At 41.4% G+C, this 19,658-nt stretch overlaps 1 protein-coding gene across 4 annotated transcripts in view; it reads left to right on the plus strand.

Moving 5' to 3' along the window:
* patj (PATJ crumbs cell polarity complex component) overlaps positions 1–19,658 on the plus strand; it is a 251,504-nt gene that overhangs the window by 148,388 nt on the left and 83,458 nt on the right. The window lies entirely within an intron of this gene.

Consider the following 19,658-nt stretch of genomic DNA (forward strand, 5'->3'; position numbering starts at 1 on the left):
TGAAAGAAGGCAGTCCTAGAAACCTGTTTTATATGCGAGTCAGAGGACAGATCCTGGTCAGAAATAACTCCAAGGTTCCTCACTGTAGAACCAGAAGCTGAGGAAATACCATCAGAGTAACTATAGAACCAGACAGTTTCAGGTCCAAAGATAATGACTTCAGTTTGAATTTAGAAGCAGACAGTTCTGAGTCATCCAGGTCTTTATGTCTTTAAGACATGCTTGTAGTCTGACCAACCTATTGGGTTCATCTGGTTTTATAGATAAGTACAGCTGAGTATCATCAGCATAGCGGTGGAACTTTATGCCATGCTGTCTAATAATGTTACCTAATGGAAGCATGTATAAAGTAAAAAGAATCGGTCCGAGCACAGAACCCTGAGGAACTGAAAAAACTGAAAACTATGAGATGAAAATGGTAACTATAGTAACTTTTACAGAATAAAAGCCTGTGAGCAACAGACTTTTACAAAATAAAAGCCTGTGAGCAGCAGACTTACAGAATAAAAGCCTGTGAGCAGCAGACTTACAGAATAAAAGCCTGTGAGCAACAGACTTACAGAATAAAAGCCTGTGAGCAACAGACTTACAGAATAAAAGCCTGTGAGCAGCAGACTTACAGAATAAAAGCCTGTGAGCAGCAGACTTACAGAATAAAAGCCTGTGAGCAACAGACTTACAGAATAAAAGCCTGTGAGCAGCAGACTTACAGAATAAAAGCCTGTGAGCAACAGACTTACAAAATAAAAGCCTGTGAGCAACAGACTTACAAAATAAAAGCCTGTGAGCAGCAGACTTACAGAATAAAAGCCTGTGAGCAACAGACTTACAGAATAAAAGCCTGTGAGCAGCAGACTTACAGAATAAAAGCCTGTGAGCAACAGACTTACAGAATAAAAGCCTGTGAGCAGCAGACTTACAAAATAAAAGCCTGTGAGCAGCAGACTTACAGAATAAAAGCCTGTGAGCAACAGACTTTGGACCTCTGACCTCATGACTATGGTTACATCGCCATCTTGCCTTCAGACTGATTCTCAGCTCAGAATCTAAACCACAGATAAACTGCGTCGACTCGCTGCTGCAAACAGACAAAAAACATCGAGTTTTACTCGTCTTTTACGAGCAGAAAACATTCGGCTGCTGAACAGGAAAGAAGAAGAAGAGTCCCAGGATCCTCTGAAAGAGTTTGAGCAGAATCAGAACATCTGATCCCACGTCCAGTTTGCTCTTTGTGTTTGTGATGTAGCTGCGTCTGTGTTTACAGAGGAATAATAATCATGTGGGTTAATACTCGGAGGGGTAACCACACACATGCACACACACACGTGCACACACACAGCATCTGGAAGCATGAAATTACAGTCGCTTCAGTTGGAACGAAGCTCAGGAGGAACCTCTGAAGATAAGGGGAAGACTTCCCATAATAACTAGTGCAGGTTTGGCACTAACTAGTCCAGGTTAGGTAATAACTAGTCCAGGTTAGGTAATAACTAGTCCAGGTTAGGCACTAACTAGTCCAGGTTAGGCAATAACTAGCCCAGGTTAGGCAATAACTAGCCCAGGTTAGGCAATAACTAGCCCAGGTTAGGCAATAACTAGTGCAGGTTCGGTAATAACTAGTGCAGGTTTGGCACTAACTAGTCCAGGTTAGGCACTAACTAGTGCAGGTTCGGTAATAACTAGTGCAGGTTAGGCACTAACTAGTCCAGGTTAGGTAATAACTAGTGCAGGTTTGGCACTAACTAGTCCAGGTTAGGCAATAACTAGCCCAGGTTAGGCAATAACTAGCCCAGGTTAGGCAATAACTAGTGCAGGTTCGGTAATAACTAGTCCAGGTTCGGTAATAACTAGTGCAGGTTCGGCACTGACGGTTCGCTGATGGTTTGTGTGCAGGACGACGAGAAGCTGGCATGATGTCATCGCAGCGTCATCACACTCTGGATGAAGGTGGAGAAGCTGCTAAAGGACCATTCCTCTGTTCACACGCTTCTGTTACAGATGTTAAATTATCTCAGTTTATTTCCTGCTGTTTTAAGTTGTGTTTTCATGAGTTCACTTTGTAAATAAAGTTTTTTGTTGTTGTTCCAACCCTCCTGAACTGAACTTTGTTTCTTCTTCCTGATAAAGACTGAAGGAACAGATGCATGGAGCAGTTTTTCTGCATCACTCTGAGACAGGATGTTCCTGATTTTAACAATATTACGAAGATGAAAGAAGGCAGTCCTAGAAACCTGTTTTATATGCGAGTCAGAGGACAGATCCTGGTCAGAAATAACTCCAAGGTTCCTCACTGTAGGACCAGAAGCTGAGGAAATACCATCAGAGTAACTATAGAACCAGACAGTTTCAGGTCCAAAGATAACGACTTCAGTTTGAGTTTAGAAGCAGAAAGTTCTGAGTCATCCAGGTCTTTATGTCTGTAAGACATGCTTGTAGTCTGACCAACCTATTGGGTTCATCTGGTTTTATAGATAAGTACAGCTGAGTATCATCAGCATAGCGGTGGAACTTTATGCCATGCTGTCTAATAATGTTACCTAATGGAAGCATGTATAAAGGGAAAAGAATCGGACCGAGCACAGAACCCTGAGGAACTGAAAAAACTGAAAACTATGAGATGAAAATGGTAACTATAGTAACTTTTACAGAATAAAAGCCTGTGAGCAACAGACTTTTACAAAATAAAAGCCTGTGAGCAGCAGACTTACAGAATAAAAGCCTGTGAGCAGCAGACTTACAGAATAAAAGCCTGTGAGCAACAGACTTACAGAATAAAAGCCTGTGAGCAACAGACTTACAGAATAAAAGCCTGTGAGCAACAGACTTACAGAATAAAAGCCTGTGAGCAGCAGACTTACAGAATAAAAGCCTGTGAGCAACAGACTTACAGAATAAAAGCCTGTGAGCAACAGACTTACAGAATAAAAGCCTGTGAGCAGCAGACTTACAGAATAAAAGCCTGTGAGCAACAGACTTACAGAATAAAAGCCTGTGAGCAACAGACTTACAGAATAAAAGCCTGTGAGCAGCAGACTTACAGAATAAAAGCCTGTGAGCAACAGACTTACAAAATAAAAGCCTGTGAGCAACAGACTTACAAAATAAAAGCCTGTGAGCAGCAGACTTACAGAATAAAAGCCTGTGAGCAACAGACTTACAGAATAAAAGCCTGTGAGCAGCAGACTTACAGAATAAAAGCCTGTGAGCAGCAGACTTACAAAATAAAAGCCTGTGAGCAGCAGACTTACAGAATAAAAGCCTGTGAGCAACAGACTTTGGACCTCTGACCTCATGACTATGGTTACATCGCCATCTTGCCTTCAGACTGATTCTCAGCTCAGAATCTAAACCACAGATAAACTGCGTCGACTCGCTGCTGCAAACAGACAAAAAACATCGAGTTTTACTCGTCTTTTACGAGCAGAAAACATTCGGCTGCTGAACAGGAAAGAAGAAGAAGAGTCCCAGGATCCTCTGAAAGAGTTTGAGCAGAATCAGAACATCTGATCCCACGTCCAGTTTGCTCTTTGTGTTTGTGATGTAGCTGCGTCTGTGTTTACAGAGGAATAATAATCATGTGGGTTAATACTCGGAGGGGTAACCACACACATGCACACACACACGTGCACACACACAGCATCTGGAAGCATGAAATTACAGTCGCTTCAGTTGGAACGAAGCTCAGGAGGAACCTCTGAAGATAAGGGGAAGACTTCCCATAAACCTTCATCATGCGCACGTGTGTGTGTGCACGTGTGTGTGTGCACGTGTGTGTGTGCACGTTGGAGTAAATAAAGGAACCCCGGCGCTCTGGTCCTTCTCACCATAATCCTGGGTGTGTTAATGTGGAGGCTGCTGTGTCTCCAGATAAGTCGGCTCAATATTCAGCCGGGCGCTCAGCCACAGCTCAGCTGCCTGTGTGTCTGTGTTCAGGGTTTAATTCTCACGTTAAATTATTCTCCACAAAGTAAACAGCGATCATCTCCTCCTGAATAGATGCGTTCATGTGCTGCTTTGTCTTCTGGAGCTCAGAGAACAACACAGTGAGAACATCTCTGTGTTCTACGCCTGTTAAACTTTCACTTTCTCAGCTGGTGGATCAAACCAGAAACCTCCCACTGGGGGGGGGGGGGCTGCTTCTGATCCACAGCCACAGAGTAAGAAGGTTTTCAGCTGCAGTCTGAACATCTCCTCAGAGAACATGTTCAGACTGGTTTCCATCACCTGGTTCAGCCTGCTGCGGTCAGCAGGTGGCGCTGCAGGCTCCACACGGCTGTGATAACGTGCTAAGAACATGACTCTATTACAGGTGGGCACGCCGTGCTCACGTAGGCAGCCATCTTTGTTCTAAACCTGTAATCAGAAGACTCCACCAGAGCTTTAGGATTTACAGGAAGTGATGGTTAGGGTTTGGTTAGCTGGTTATCTGGTTATGATTAGGTTATCTGGTTAGGGTTTGGTTTGCTGGTTATGGTTAAGTTAGTTAGTTATGGTTTGGTTAGCTGGTTAGAGTTTGGTTAACTGGTTAGGGTTTGGTTAGCTAGTTAGGGTTTGGTTAACTGGTTATGGTTAGGTTAGCTGGTTAGGGTTTGGTTAGCTGGTTAGGGTTAGGTTAGCTGGTTAGGGTTAGGTTAACTGGTTAGGGTTTGGTTAGCTGGTTAGGGTTTGGTTAGCTGGTTCGGGTGAGGTTAGCTGGTTAGGGTTAGGTTAGCTGGTTAGGGTTAGGTTAACTGGTTAGGGTTTGGTTAGCTGGTTAGGGTTTGGTTAGCTGGTTATGGTTAGGTTAGCTGGTTAGGGTTTGGTTAGCTGGTTCGGGTGAGGTTAGCTGGTTATGGTTAGGTTAGCTGGTTAGGGTTAGGTTAACTGGTTAGGGTTTGGTTAGCTGGTTAGGGTTTGGTTAGCTGGTTCGGGTGAGGTTAGCTGGTTAGGGTTTGGTTAGCTGGTTCGGGTTTGGTTAACTGGTTAGGGTTTGGTTAGCTGGTTCGGGTGAGGTTAGCTGGTTAGGGTTAGGTTAGCTGGTGCGGGTGAGGTTAGCTGGTTCGGGTTTGGTTAACTGGTTAGGGTTTGGTTAGCTGGTTAGGGTTAGGTTACCTGGTTAGGGTTAGGTTAGCTGGTTCGGGTTTGGTTAACTGGTTATGGTTTGGTTAACTGGTTAGGGTTTGGTTAGCTGGTTAGGGTTTGGTTAGCTGGTTAGGGTTAGGTTACCTGGTTAGGGTTAGGTTAGCTGGTTCGGGTTTGGTTAACTGGTTATGGTTTGGTTAACTGGTTAGGGTTTGGTTAGCTGGTTAGGGTTTGGTTAGCTGGTTCGGGTGAGGTTAGCTGGTTAGGGTTAGGTTAGCTGGTTCGGGTAAGGTTAGCTGGTTAGGGTTTGGTTAGCTGGTTAGGGTTAGGTTACCTGGTTAGGGTTAGGTTAGCTGGTTATGGTTTGGTTAACTGGTTAGGGTTTTGTTAGCTGGTTCGGGTTTGGTTAACTGGTTATGGTTTGGTTAACTGGTTAGGGTTTGGTTTGGTTAGCTGGTTCGGGTTTGGTTAACTGGTTATGGTTTGGTTAACTGGTTAGGGTTTGGTTTGGTTAACTGGTTATGGTTTGGTTAACTGGTTAGGGTTTGGTTTGGTTAACTGGTTATGGTTTGGTTAACTGGTTATGGTTTGGTTAACTGGTTAGGGTTTGGTTTGGTTAGCTGGTTCGGGTTTGGTTAACTGGTTAGGGTTTGGTTTGGTTAGCTGGTTCGGGTTTGGTTAACTGGTTAGGGTTTGGTTTGGTTAACTGGTTATGGTTTGGTTAACTGGTTATGGTTTGGTTAACTGGTTAGGGTTTGGTTAGCTGGTTCGGGTTTGGTTAACTGGTTATGGTTTGGTTAACTGGTTAGGGTTTGGTTTGGTTAGCTGGTTCGGGTTTGGTTAACTGGTTAGGGTTTGGTTTGGTTAGCTGGTTCGGGTTTGGTTTGGTTAGCTGGTTCGGGTTTGGTTAACTGGTTAGGGTTTGGTTTGGTTAGCTGGTTCGGGTTTGGTTAACTGGTTCGGGTTTGGTTTGGTTAACTGGTTATGGTTTGGTTAACTGGTTAGGGTTTGGTTTGGTTAACTGGTTATGGTTTGGTTAACTGGTTAGGGTTCGGTTTGGTTAGCTGGTTAGGGTTTGGTTAACTGGTTATGGTTTGGTTAACTGGTTAGGGTTTGGTTAGCTGGTTCGGGTTTGGTTAACTGGTTATGGTTTGGTTAACTGGTTAGGGTTTGGTTTGGTTAGCTGGTTCGGGTTTGGTTAACTGGTTAGGGTTTGGTTTGGTTAGCTGGTTCGGGTTTGGTTTGGTTAGCTGGTTCGGGTTTGGTTAACTGGTTAGGGTTTGGTTTGGTTAGCTGGTTCGGGTTTGGTTAACTGGTTAGGGTTTGGTTTGGTTAACTTGTTATGGTTTGGTTAACTGGTTAGGGTTTGGTTTGGTTAACTGGTTATGGTTTGGTTAACTGGTTAGGGTTTGGTTTGGTTAGCTGGTTAGGGTTTGGTTAACTGGTCATGGTTTGGTTAGCTGGTTAGGATTGTTTGGACTCGTCTGTTTTAAGCAGCTTTTCTAATGATTTATAGAATTTCACTTACTTGATGATTGTTTTAATCAGTTGTTGTAACTCAGAACGTTGATTTCTTTCTGTTTTTATTTTAAACCCAGAATACACCAGCGTGATCTGTCGTGTCCAACTTTATGTAGTTTTTATTGCTTTAAGTCTGTGCCCCCCCCCCCCCCAGGCGGATGTTGTAGCGCCTCCTTTAGGTCATCAGTGGAAACACTTAGACTCAGAAGAAGTGTTGGGAGATGAAGAGCCATGAGAGGAAGAGGAGGAGAAAGAGCCTGAGATGAAGGAGGAGGGTAAATGTCTCCTCTGCAGGGAGAGGAAATCATATTTAAAGATCAGACACTTTAAATCCCAAACAGCCGTCTGTTTGAACAGCAGGAAGGACGAGTTCTTCCTCACCAAACTCCCTCTGATTCATTCTGATTTTTAGGTAAAACTAAAGAGTTTCACTTTGAGTAAAATACAAAGTTAAGGAAGCTGGACTTTAGTGATAATTCCTTTAAATAACGTGTCGGGTTCTTCAGGATTTACTTGTTTCAGGTTCAATAAAACACATTTTCTTTGTTGTTTTTCTCTTATTTTAAAGAACAGGTTGAAACGCTGCCGCCTGGTGGTGAACATGGGAAAATCCCCATCTGCGTCAGAGGTTCCCAGCATGAGGGTCGGGCCCCCAGAGGGGACACAGAATCATTCCTGGGGGTCGCTGGCTGAGAAAAAACAAGAAGAAGATATTTTTTTTGTATTCCGGGGAGTGTTTCACACCCCAGCTGGACCGGTGATGTCATCGCTTTAGAACAGATTATATTTATATTTATAATTATATTTATATTTATATTTATATTTATATTTAGTGTTTTATGGGTGTCCAAGTGAGTCTGAGGACTATAAACACATGTTCTTCTTCAGTGGTTTCTATCAGTCTTCTTCTCTGTGTTCATCCATCCGGACGTCCTTCCCCTCCGGGTCCTTCCTGGATCTGGTCCTGGTTCTGGTCCTGTTTCTGGTCCTGGTCCTGGTTCTGGTGCTGGTCCTGGTGCTGGTCCTGTTCCTGGTTCTGGTCCTGTTTCTGGTCCTGGTCCTGGTCCTAGTTCTGGATCTGGTCCTGTTTCTGGTCCTGGTGCTGGTCCTGGTTCTGGTCCTGGTTCTGGTCCTGGTTCTGGTCCTGGTCCTGGTTCTGGTCCTGGTTCTGGTTCTGGTCCTGGTCCTGGTCCTGGTCCTGGTTCTGGTGCTGGTCCTGGTCCTGGTCCTGGTTCTGGTTCTGGTCCTGGTCCTGGTGCTGGTCCTGCTCCTGGTCCTGGTGCTGGTCCTGGTCCTGGTCCTGGTCCTGGTTCTGGTGCTGGTCCTGGTGCTGGTGCTGGTCCTGGTCCTGGTCCTGGTTCTGGTCCTGGTTCTGGTTCTGGTCCTGGTTCTGGTGCTGGTCCTGGTCCAGGTCCTGGTCCTGGTTCTGGTCCTGTTTCTGGTCCTGGTCCTGGTTCTGGTCCTGGTCCTGCTCCTGGTCCTGGTTCTGGTCCTGGTTCTGGTTCTGGTTCTGCTGGAGGTTTCCTCTCCACTCTGTTGGGTCCCAGCTGGAACTAAAGATGATTTCACTGCTGCGTCTTCATTTAGATCTGGTTTATCCGAACACATTTAGACGTCTTTCAGTCTCACAGGGAAACGTGTTCAGGGTTAAACCCGAAACCTGACAAACATGTTCCAGGACGCTGTGATGTCACATTAAAAGAGCAGAAGATTCAACATAGTTTTATTTGTCACATTCACAATGTGCAGTGAAATTCTTCCTTGTCCTACTACCAATGAAAAGAGAATTAAAATTAAATATGAAAAATTAATAAATGAATAAAAAAAAATTAATTAAAAATTAATTTAAAAAAACTGCGCCTGCAGCCTTTAGCCTGTTGTTTTCTATAAAGAAGCTTTCAGGTTGCTGGTTTAAACCTGGGACCACATATTTATTCACATTTAAACCCAAACATTAAAAAAGAAAAAGTTTTATTTCTTTTTAATGATTTTATTTCCTTCTTGTGATTTTATGTAGCTGTAAAGCACTTTGAATTACCTTGTGTACGAATTGTGCTCTATAAATAAAATTGCCTTGCTCTTGCCAAACATGGTTATTTTTATGCCAACATTATTTCATTAATATGTAAACCCAAGTTGGACCGAATTGGGTCAGATGGGACTGTCAGTGGTGCACGAGAAGATCCACAACATCGAGTTTTTATTTCTTAATGCACACGATACACAAAGTGATTGTGTCCCCCTGACGATCGATCGATGCTTTGGACTCTGACACCGTCAGCACCGACCGGAGGAAACTTCCTTTCTCTAGAAACTGGAGTGAATGACCTTTTAAGCTATTTATTTACATTTGTTTGGATAAATGTATGTCTTCATAAACATTCTGAGGATCTAGAAAACTAAATGTAGGTTTCTGTGTGATAATCGAGGGGCCATGAGCTCTTTTTTTCCCCATATTTTATTTATTAACAGGACAGTGCATATTAATAACAGCCCATCTGTAACATGCCAGAGTTAGCCAAAGGCCAAAGGCTAGTTTTCATCTGTAGTCCTGGTGCACGGTTGTACCATGGCACCCTAAAAAAAACAATAAAATCATCAACAATTAAGAACAACATATTAAAACAGTGTTAGTTCATAACAGATGGAGCAGCAATGATGGCAGGAAACAGTAAAACACATGTAGAAGTAGTTCTGAGGACCAGCTGTTCTTTAAGCAAAGCGTTTAATAAAAGCATAAAATCATCACTGAGTATCAAGCATTGATAAAACCGATTAAAACATTTGGTAGATGCATGAATATTTAACAGACTGTGCTGATAAAATCATAAAAACACGAGAAAACAAGAGAATCACAAGTTAAGTGAAACAAGTGATGTCAGCTGCAGGGTTGATATAAGACTTTGGCTGTGTTAGAAACCTCATACTGCATACTACATAATGCATACTGCATACTGCATACTACATACTGCATACTACATACTGCATACTGCATACTACATACTGCATACTGCATACTACATACTGCATACTGCATACTGCATACTACATACTGCATACTGCATACTACATACTGCATACTGCATACTGCATACTACATACTGCATACTGCATACTACATACTGCATACTGCATACTGCATACTACATACTGCATACTGCATACTACATACTGCATACTGCATACTGCATACTACATACTGCATACTGCATACTACATACTGCATACTGCATACTGCATACTACATACTACATACTGCATACTGCATACTACATACTGCATACTGCATACTACAAACTGCATTCTGCATACTGCATACTGCATACTGCATTCTACATACTGCATACTGCATACTGCATACTACATACTGCATACTGCATACTGCATACTGCATTCTACATACTGCATACTGCATTCTACATACTGCATACTGCATACTGCATACTGCATTCTGCATACTGCATACTGCATACTGCATTCTACATACTGCATACTACAAACTGCATTCTACATACTGCATTCTGCATACTGCATACTGCATACTGCATTCTACATACTGCATACTACAAACTGCATTCTACATACTGCATTCTGCATACTGCATACTGCATACTGCATTCTACATACTGCATACTACAAACTGCATTCTACATACTGCATTCTGCATACTGCATACTGCATACTGCATTCTACATACTGCATACTACAAACTGCATTCTACATACTGCATACTACATACTGCATACTACAAACTGCATTCTACATACTGCATTCTGCATACTGCATACTGCATACTGCATTCTACATACTGCATACTACAAACTGCATTCTACATACTGCATACTGCATACTGCATTCTACATACTGCATACTGCATACTGCATACTGCATACTGCATACTAAATACTACATACTAAATACTACATACTACATACTGCATACTAAATACTACATACTACATACTACATACTGCATACTGCATACTGCATACTACATACTGCATACTAAATACTACATACTGCATACTGCATACTACATACTACATACTGCATACTGCATACTAAATACTACATACTGCATACTGCATACTACATACTACATACTGCATACTACAAACTGCATTCTACATACTGCATTCTACATACTGCATACTACATACTACATACTGCATACTGCATTCTGCATACTGCATACTGCATTCTACATACTGCATACTACATACTACATACTGCATACTGCATTCTGCATACTGCATACTGCATACTGCATACTACAAACTGCATACTGCATACTACATACTACATACTGCATACTGCATACTGCATTCTGCATACTGCATACTGCATACTGCATTCTACATACTGCATACTACATACTGCATACTGCATACTGCATACTACATACTGCATACTGCATACTACAAACTGCATACTGCATACTGCATACTACATACTACATACTGCATACTGCATTCTGCATACTGCATACTGCATACTGCATTCTACATACTGCATACTACATACTACATACTGCATACTGCATACTGCATTCTGCATACTGCATACTGCATACTGCATACTACAAACTGCATACTGCATACTGCATACTGCATACTGCATTCTACATACTGCATACTGCATACTGCATACTACAAACTGCATACTGCATACTGCATACTACATACTGCATACTGCATACTACATACTGCATACTGCATACTGCATACTACAAACTGCATACTGCATACTGCATACTACATACTGCATACTGCATACTGCATACTACAAACTGCATTCTGCATACTGCATACTGCATACTGCATTCTACATACTGCATACTACAAACTGCATTCTGCATACTGCATACTGCATACTGCATTCTACATACTGCATACTACATACTACATTCTGCATACTGCATACTGCATACTGCATTCTACATACTGCATACTGCATACTACATACTACATACTGCATACTGCATACTGCATTCTGCATACTGCATACTGCATACTGCATTCTACATACTGCATACTACATACTACATACTGCATACTGCATACTGCATACTACAAACTGCATACTGCATACTGCATACTACATACTACATACTGCATACTGCATACTGCATTCTGCATACTGCATACTGCATTCTACATACTGCATACTACATACTGCATACTACATACTGCATACTACATACTGCATACTGCATACTACAAACTGCATACTGCATACTGCATACTGCATACTACATACTACATACTGCATACTGCATTCTACATACTGCATACTACATACTGCATACTGCATACTGCATACTGCATTCTGCATACTGCATACTGCATACTACAAACTGCATACTGCATACTGCATACTGCATTCTGCATACTGCATACTGCATACTGCATTCTACATACTGCATACTACATACTGCATACTGCATACTGCATACTGCATACTACAAACTGCATACTGCATACTACATACTGCATACTGCATACTGCATACTACATACTGCATACTACAAACTGCATTCTGCATACTGCATACTGCATACTGCATACTGCATTCTGCATACTGCATACTGCATACTGCATTCTACATACTGCATACTACAAACTGCATTCTGCATACTGCATACTGCATACTGCATTCTACATACTGCATACTACATACTACATTCTGCATACTGCATACTGCATACTGCATTCTACATACTGCATACTGCATACTGCATACTGCATTCTACATACTGCATACTACAAACTGCATTCTACATACTGCATACTGCATACTGCATTCTACATACTGCATACTGCATACTGCATACTACATACTGCATACTGCATACTACATACTGCATACTGCATACTGCATACTACATACTGCATACTGCATACTACATACTGCATACTGCATACTGCATACTACATACTGCATACTGCATACTACATACTGCATACTGCATACTGCATACTACATACTGCATACTGCATACTACATACTGCATACTGCATAATACATACTGCATACTGCATACTACATACTGCATACTGCATACTGCATACTACATACTGCATACTGCATACTACATACTGCATACTGCATACTGCATACTACATACTACATACTGCATACTGCATACTACATACTGCATACTGCATACTACAAACTGCATTCTGCATACTGCATACTGCATACTGCATTCTACATACTGCATACTGCATACTGCATACTACATACTGCATACTGCATACTGCATACTGCATTCTACATACTGCATACTGCATTCTACATACTGCATACTGCATACTGCATACTGCATACTGCATTCTGCATACTGCATACTGCATACTGCATTCTACATACTGCATACTACAAACTGCATTCTACATACTGCATTCTGCATACTGCATACTGCATACTGCATTCTACATACTGCATACTACAAACTGCATTCTACATACTGCATTCTGCATACTGCATACTGCATACTGCATTCTACATACTGCATACTACAAACTGCATTCTACATACTGCATTCTGCATACTGCATACTGCATACTGCATTCTACATACTGCATACTACAAACTGCATTCTACATACTGCATACTACATACTGCATACTACAAACTGCATTCTACATACTGCATACTGCATACTGCATTCTACATACTGCATACTGCATACTGCATACTGCATTCTACATACTGCATACTACAAACTGCATTCTACATACTGCATACTGCATACTGCATTCTACATACTGCATACTGCATACTGCAAACTGCATTCTACATTCTGCATACTGCATACTGCATACTGCATTCTACATACTGCATACTACAAACTGCATTCTACATACTGCATACTGCATACTGCATTCTACATACTGCATACTGCATACTGCAAACTGCATTCTACATACTGCATACTGCATACTGCATTCTACATACTGCATACTGCATACTGCATACTGCATACTGCATACTGCATTCTACATACTGCATACTGCATACTGCATTCTACATACTGCATACTGCATTCTGCATACTGCATACTGCATACTGCATACTAAATACTACATACTAAATACTACATACTGCATACTGCATACTACATACTGCATACTAAATACTACATACTACATACTACATACTGCATACTGCATACTGCATACTACATACTGCATACTAAATACTACATACTGCATACTGCATACTACATACTACATACTGCATACTGCATACTAAATACTACATACTGCATACTGCATACTACATACTACATACTGCATACTACAAACTGCATTCTACATACTGCATTCTACATACTGCATACTACATACTACATACTGCATACTGCATTCTGCATACTGCATACTGCATTCTACATACTGCATACTACATACTACATACTGCATACTGCATACTGCATTCTGCATACTGCATACTGCATACTGCATACTACAAACTGCATACTGCATACTACATACTACATACTGCATACTGCATACTGCATTCTGCATACTGCATACTGCATACTGCATTCTACATACTGCATACTACATACTGCATACTGCATACTGCATACTACATACTGCATACTGCATACTACAAACTGCATACTGCATACTGCATACTACATACTACATACTGCATACTGCATTCTGCATACTGCATACTGCATACTGCATTCTACATACTGCATACTACATACTACATACTGCATACTGCATACTGCATTCTGCATACTGCATACTGCATACTGCATACTACAAACTGCATACTGCATACTGCATACTGCATACTGCATTCTACATACTGCATACTGCATACTGCATACTACAAACTGCATACTGCATACTGCATACTACATACTGCATACTGCATACTACATACTGCATACTACAAACTGCATACTGCATACTGCATACTACATACTGCATACTGCATACTGCATACTACAAACTGCATTCTGCATACTGCATACTGCATACTGCATTCTACATACTGCATACTACAAACTGCATTCTGCATACTGCATACTGCATACTGCATTCTACATACTGCATACTACATACTACATTCTGCATACTGCATACTGCATACTGCATTCTACATACTGCATACTGCATACTACATACTACATACTGCATACTGCATACTACATACTGCATACTACAAACTGCATACTGCATACTGCATACTACATACTGCATACTGCATACTACATACTGCATACTACAAACTGCATACTGCATACTGCATACTACATACTGCATACTGCATACTGCATACTACAAACTGCATTCTGCATACTGCATACTGCATACTGCATTCTACATACTGCATACTACAAACTGCATTCTGCATACTGCATACTACATACTGCATACTACAAACTGCATTCTGCATACTGCATACTGCATACTGCATTCTACATACTGCATACTACAAACTGCATTCTGCATACTGCATACTGCATACTGCATTCTACATACTGCATACTACATACTACATTCTGCATACTGCATACTGCATACTGCATTCTACATACTGCATACTGCATACTACATACTACATTCTGCATACTGCATACTGCATACTGCATTCTACATACTGCATACTACATACTGCATTCTACATACTGCATACTACATACTACATACTGCATACTGCATACTGCATACTACAAACTGCATACTGCATACTGCATACTACATACTACATACTGCATACTGCATACTGCATTCTGCATACTGCATACTGCATACTGCATTCTACATACTGCATACTACATACTGCATACTACATACTGCATACTACATACTGCATACTGCATACTACAAACTGCATACTGCATACTGCATACTGCATACTGCATACTACATACTACATACTGCATACTGCATTCTACATACTGCATACTACATACTGCATACTGCATACTGCATTCTGCATACTGCATACTGCATACTGCATACTACAAACTGCATACTGCATACTGCATTCTGCATTCTGCATACTGCATACTGCATACTGCATTCTACATACTGCATACTACATACTGCATACTGCATACTGCATACTACAAACTGCATACTGCATACTTCATACTGCATACTGCATACTGCATACTACATACTGCATACTACAAACTGCATTCTGCATACTGCATACTGCATACTGCATTCTGCATACTGCATACTGCATACTGCATTCTACATACTGCATACTACAAACTGCATTCTGCATACTGCATACTGCATACTGCATTCTACATACTGCATACTACATACTACATTCTGCATACTGCATACTGCATACTGCATTCTACATACTGCATACTGCATACTGCATTCTGCATACTGCATACTGCATACTGCATTCTACATACTGCATTCTGCATACTACATACTGCATACTGCATACTGCATTCTGCATACTGCATTCTACATACTGCATACTACATACTGCATACTGCATACTACATACTGCATACTACATACTGCATACTACAAACTGCATACTGCATACTGCATACTGCATACTACATACTGCATACTGCATACTGCATACTACATACTGCATACTACAAACTGCATACTGCATACTGCATACGGCATACTGCATTCTACAAACTGCATACTGCATACTACATACTGCATACTACATACTGCATACTACATACTGCATACTACAAACTGCATACTGCATACTACAAACTGCATACTGCATACTACATACTGCATACTACATACTGCATACTGCATACTCCATACTGCATACTACATACTGCATACTGCATACTACAAACTGCATACTGCATACTACATACTGCATACTACATACTGCATACTACATACTGCATACTACAAACTGCATACTGCATACTGCATACTACATACTGCATACTGCATACTGCATACTGCATACTGCATACTACATACTGCATACTGCATACTGCATACTACATACTGCATACTGCATACTGCATACTGCATACTGCATACTACAAACTGCATACTGCATACTGCATACTGCATACTACATACTGCATACTACATACTACATACTTCCATACTGCATACTGATCGATCAGACAGTATGCAGAGCGTTTACCCACAATGCATTGCGCTCCTGCCCGAGCTGAAATCAGCTGGCCTGAAGCTGATTTCCCTTAAGCTCTAAACTCTGTAAACTTTAGCAACATTTGAAACATTTTCAGGTGAGAAAGTAGTCGTTTAGATCCCCAACGTGTTGAAAACCTGACAAAATACCGGCTGTTTACCATTTTTTTTCCCACGAATTCGGCGCTACTAAAGCTAGCCGCAGTGAGCTAACGCACTTCCTGTTATTTTCACAAAATAAAATACCCGTTGCCTTTTATCATAGGGAAAGTCATTACCATACAATTGGTGCTTTTGTTTTGAAAACAGGAAGTGAACCTACCCTCGTTGTAGCTAGCTTGAAACTGCCGTTTTGACAGGAAATGACGATCGGCGACGTCACGTTATGTTGCATCTTGGGTAGTTTGAGTATGAGTAGTGACCTCATGATGCATACCCAACATTTAGGAGAATCTAGTATGCATCCGGGAACTTCTGCTTACTCAAACTCGCTTACTAACTCAGAAAGTTAGTAGGAGTAGTGGGAGAAGTATGTGGTTTGGAACACAGCCAGAGAGCCGCTGAGCTTAAACCAACAGGAGTTTAGATTAGTTTCAACATTGTGTTAAATGGTTAAAAAGGGCAGAATATGTCACCTCTCAGTGGTTCTAATGTTGTGGCTCACTGTGAGAGTTTGTTTGGGAGGGAGCATGCATGAGAAAATCGTTCCAGATGTGGCGGGGACTCCATCCAGGTGTTGCAGGTGGAGATGCTCAGACTTCACACCTGGATGCAGCTCAAACTTTTCTGTTTGTCCCCTCGCAGCCTGCCGCGGTAACCACGGTGACACCGCCTTAACGAAGGGCCCCTGACACGCCCCCCCCTGATTTCCCCCTCGGTCGTAATGAAAGACCAATTAGAGGAGAGGATTAAAGCTGGCCACGTCCACACACAAATTAGCATTAATCAAAGAGTGTGTGTGTTCACGGTGAATAGTGATGAGCTCCAGGCTCAGTGTGAAGTCAGATAATTGCTGCTGGTGTTTGGGATCGATACCACACCCACCGCAGGGCTAGGCCAATGGGAGCACACCTCCAGCAGGTGTGTGTGTGTGTGATCAATGAAGAACTTATAATAAGTTCAGTCTGAAAAGTTTCTGAAACAAACGCCTGCCACCGTGTTCGGGGTCAGATTCACGGAGGCGATGATGCGTGCGCACCTGACAGGTCACGTGACCGAGGGTCAGAACTTTATGGTCCCCGTGCACATCACCGAGCAACGTGCACGTGTGAAGTTTATGTTTTAGATACTTCCTGTGCACACAACTTGTTAAATACGTGTGCACGTGCACAGATTCACTAATACATGCTGTGTTTAACCCCTTAACACCTGAATTTATATCGCTGTATATAAAAAAATGTTTTGTGTGTGTTTTAGCCTTTAAGTAGATGGTAAATAATGCTGAGATTATTAATTTCACTTTTGCACTTTTTTTTAGAAATTTTGGTATGTTGCAAATTTGCGACAACAGGCATAATGGTCAATAATAAGATAACAACAACACAGTAATATAACACTGAAAAAACAATGTTTTTTATTCACCCTTTTTTTTTTACATATTTATTTATATAAAGGTTCCTAGTGAATATGGACTAACCGGCATTGGGGGAATAAAGATGCAATCTCAGCTGGTTGATTCAGTCAAACGTTTTTTAGCATATATGCGACAATAGGCGTTAAGGGGTTAAGTGCTGGTGAGAAAATGGGACATCTGTGTTTTCATCAGAATCCAGGATTATGTGGTTCTCAAAGACTGTGTTCGAAACCGCATACTTCTCATACTACTCCTACTACTCCTACTAACTTTCTGAGTTAGTATGCGAGTTTGAGTAAGCAGAAGTTCCCGGATGCATACTAGATCCTCCTAAATGTTGGGTATGCATCATGAGGTTACTACTCATACTCAAACTACCCAAGATGCAACGTAACGTGACGTCGCCGATCGTCATTTCCTGTCAAAACGGCAGTTTCAAGCTAGCTACAACGAGGGTAGGTTCACTTCCTGTTTTCAAAACAAAAGCACCAATTGTATGGTAATGGCTTTCCCTGTGATAAAAGGCAACGGGTATTTTATTTTGTGAAAATAACCGGAAGTGCGTTAGCTCACTGCGGCTAGCTTTAGTAGCGCTGAATTCGTGGGAACAAAATTGTAAACAGCCGGTATTTTGTCAGGTTTTCAACACGTTGGGGATCTAAACGACTACTTTCTCACCTGAAAATGTTTCAAATGTTGCTAAAGTTTACAGAGTTTAGAGCTGAAGAGAAATCAGCTTCAGGCCGGCTGATTTCGGGTCGGGCAGGAGCGCAATGCATTGTGGGTAAACGCTCTGCATACTGTCTGATCGATTAGTATGCAGTATGTAGTATGCAGTATGCAGTGTGTAGTATGCAGTATGTAGTATGTAGTATGCAGTATGTAGTATGTAGTATGCAGTATGCAGTGTGTAGTATGCGGTGTGTAGTATGCAGTATGCAGTATGCAGTATGCGGTGTGTAGTATGCAGTATGTAGTGTGTAGTATGCGGTATGTAGTATGCAGTATGCAGTGTGTAGTATGCGGTATGTAGTATGCAGTATGTAGTATGCAGTATGCAGTATGCAGTATGTAGTATGCAGTATGCAGTATGTAGTATGCAGTATGTAGAATGTAGTATGCAGTATGCAGTATGTAGTATGCAGTATGTAGTATGCCGTATGCAGTATGCAGTATGCAATATGCAGTATGTAGTATGCAGTATGCAGTATGCAGTATGTAGTATGCAGTATGCAGTATGCAGTATGCAGTATGTAGTATGCAGTATGCAGTATGCAGTATGTAGTATGCAGTATGTAGTATTTAGTATGCAGTATGCATTATGCAGTATGCAGTATGTAGTATATAGTATGCAGTATGCAGTATGTA

This window comes from Odontesthes bonariensis, chromosome 15 (genome assembly GCF_027942865.1).
Source record: "Odontesthes bonariensis isolate fOdoBon6 chromosome 15, fOdoBon6.hap1, whole genome shotgun sequence".
Lineage (NCBI taxonomy): Eukaryota > Metazoa > Chordata > Actinopteri > Atheriniformes > Atherinopsidae > Odontesthes > Odontesthes bonariensis.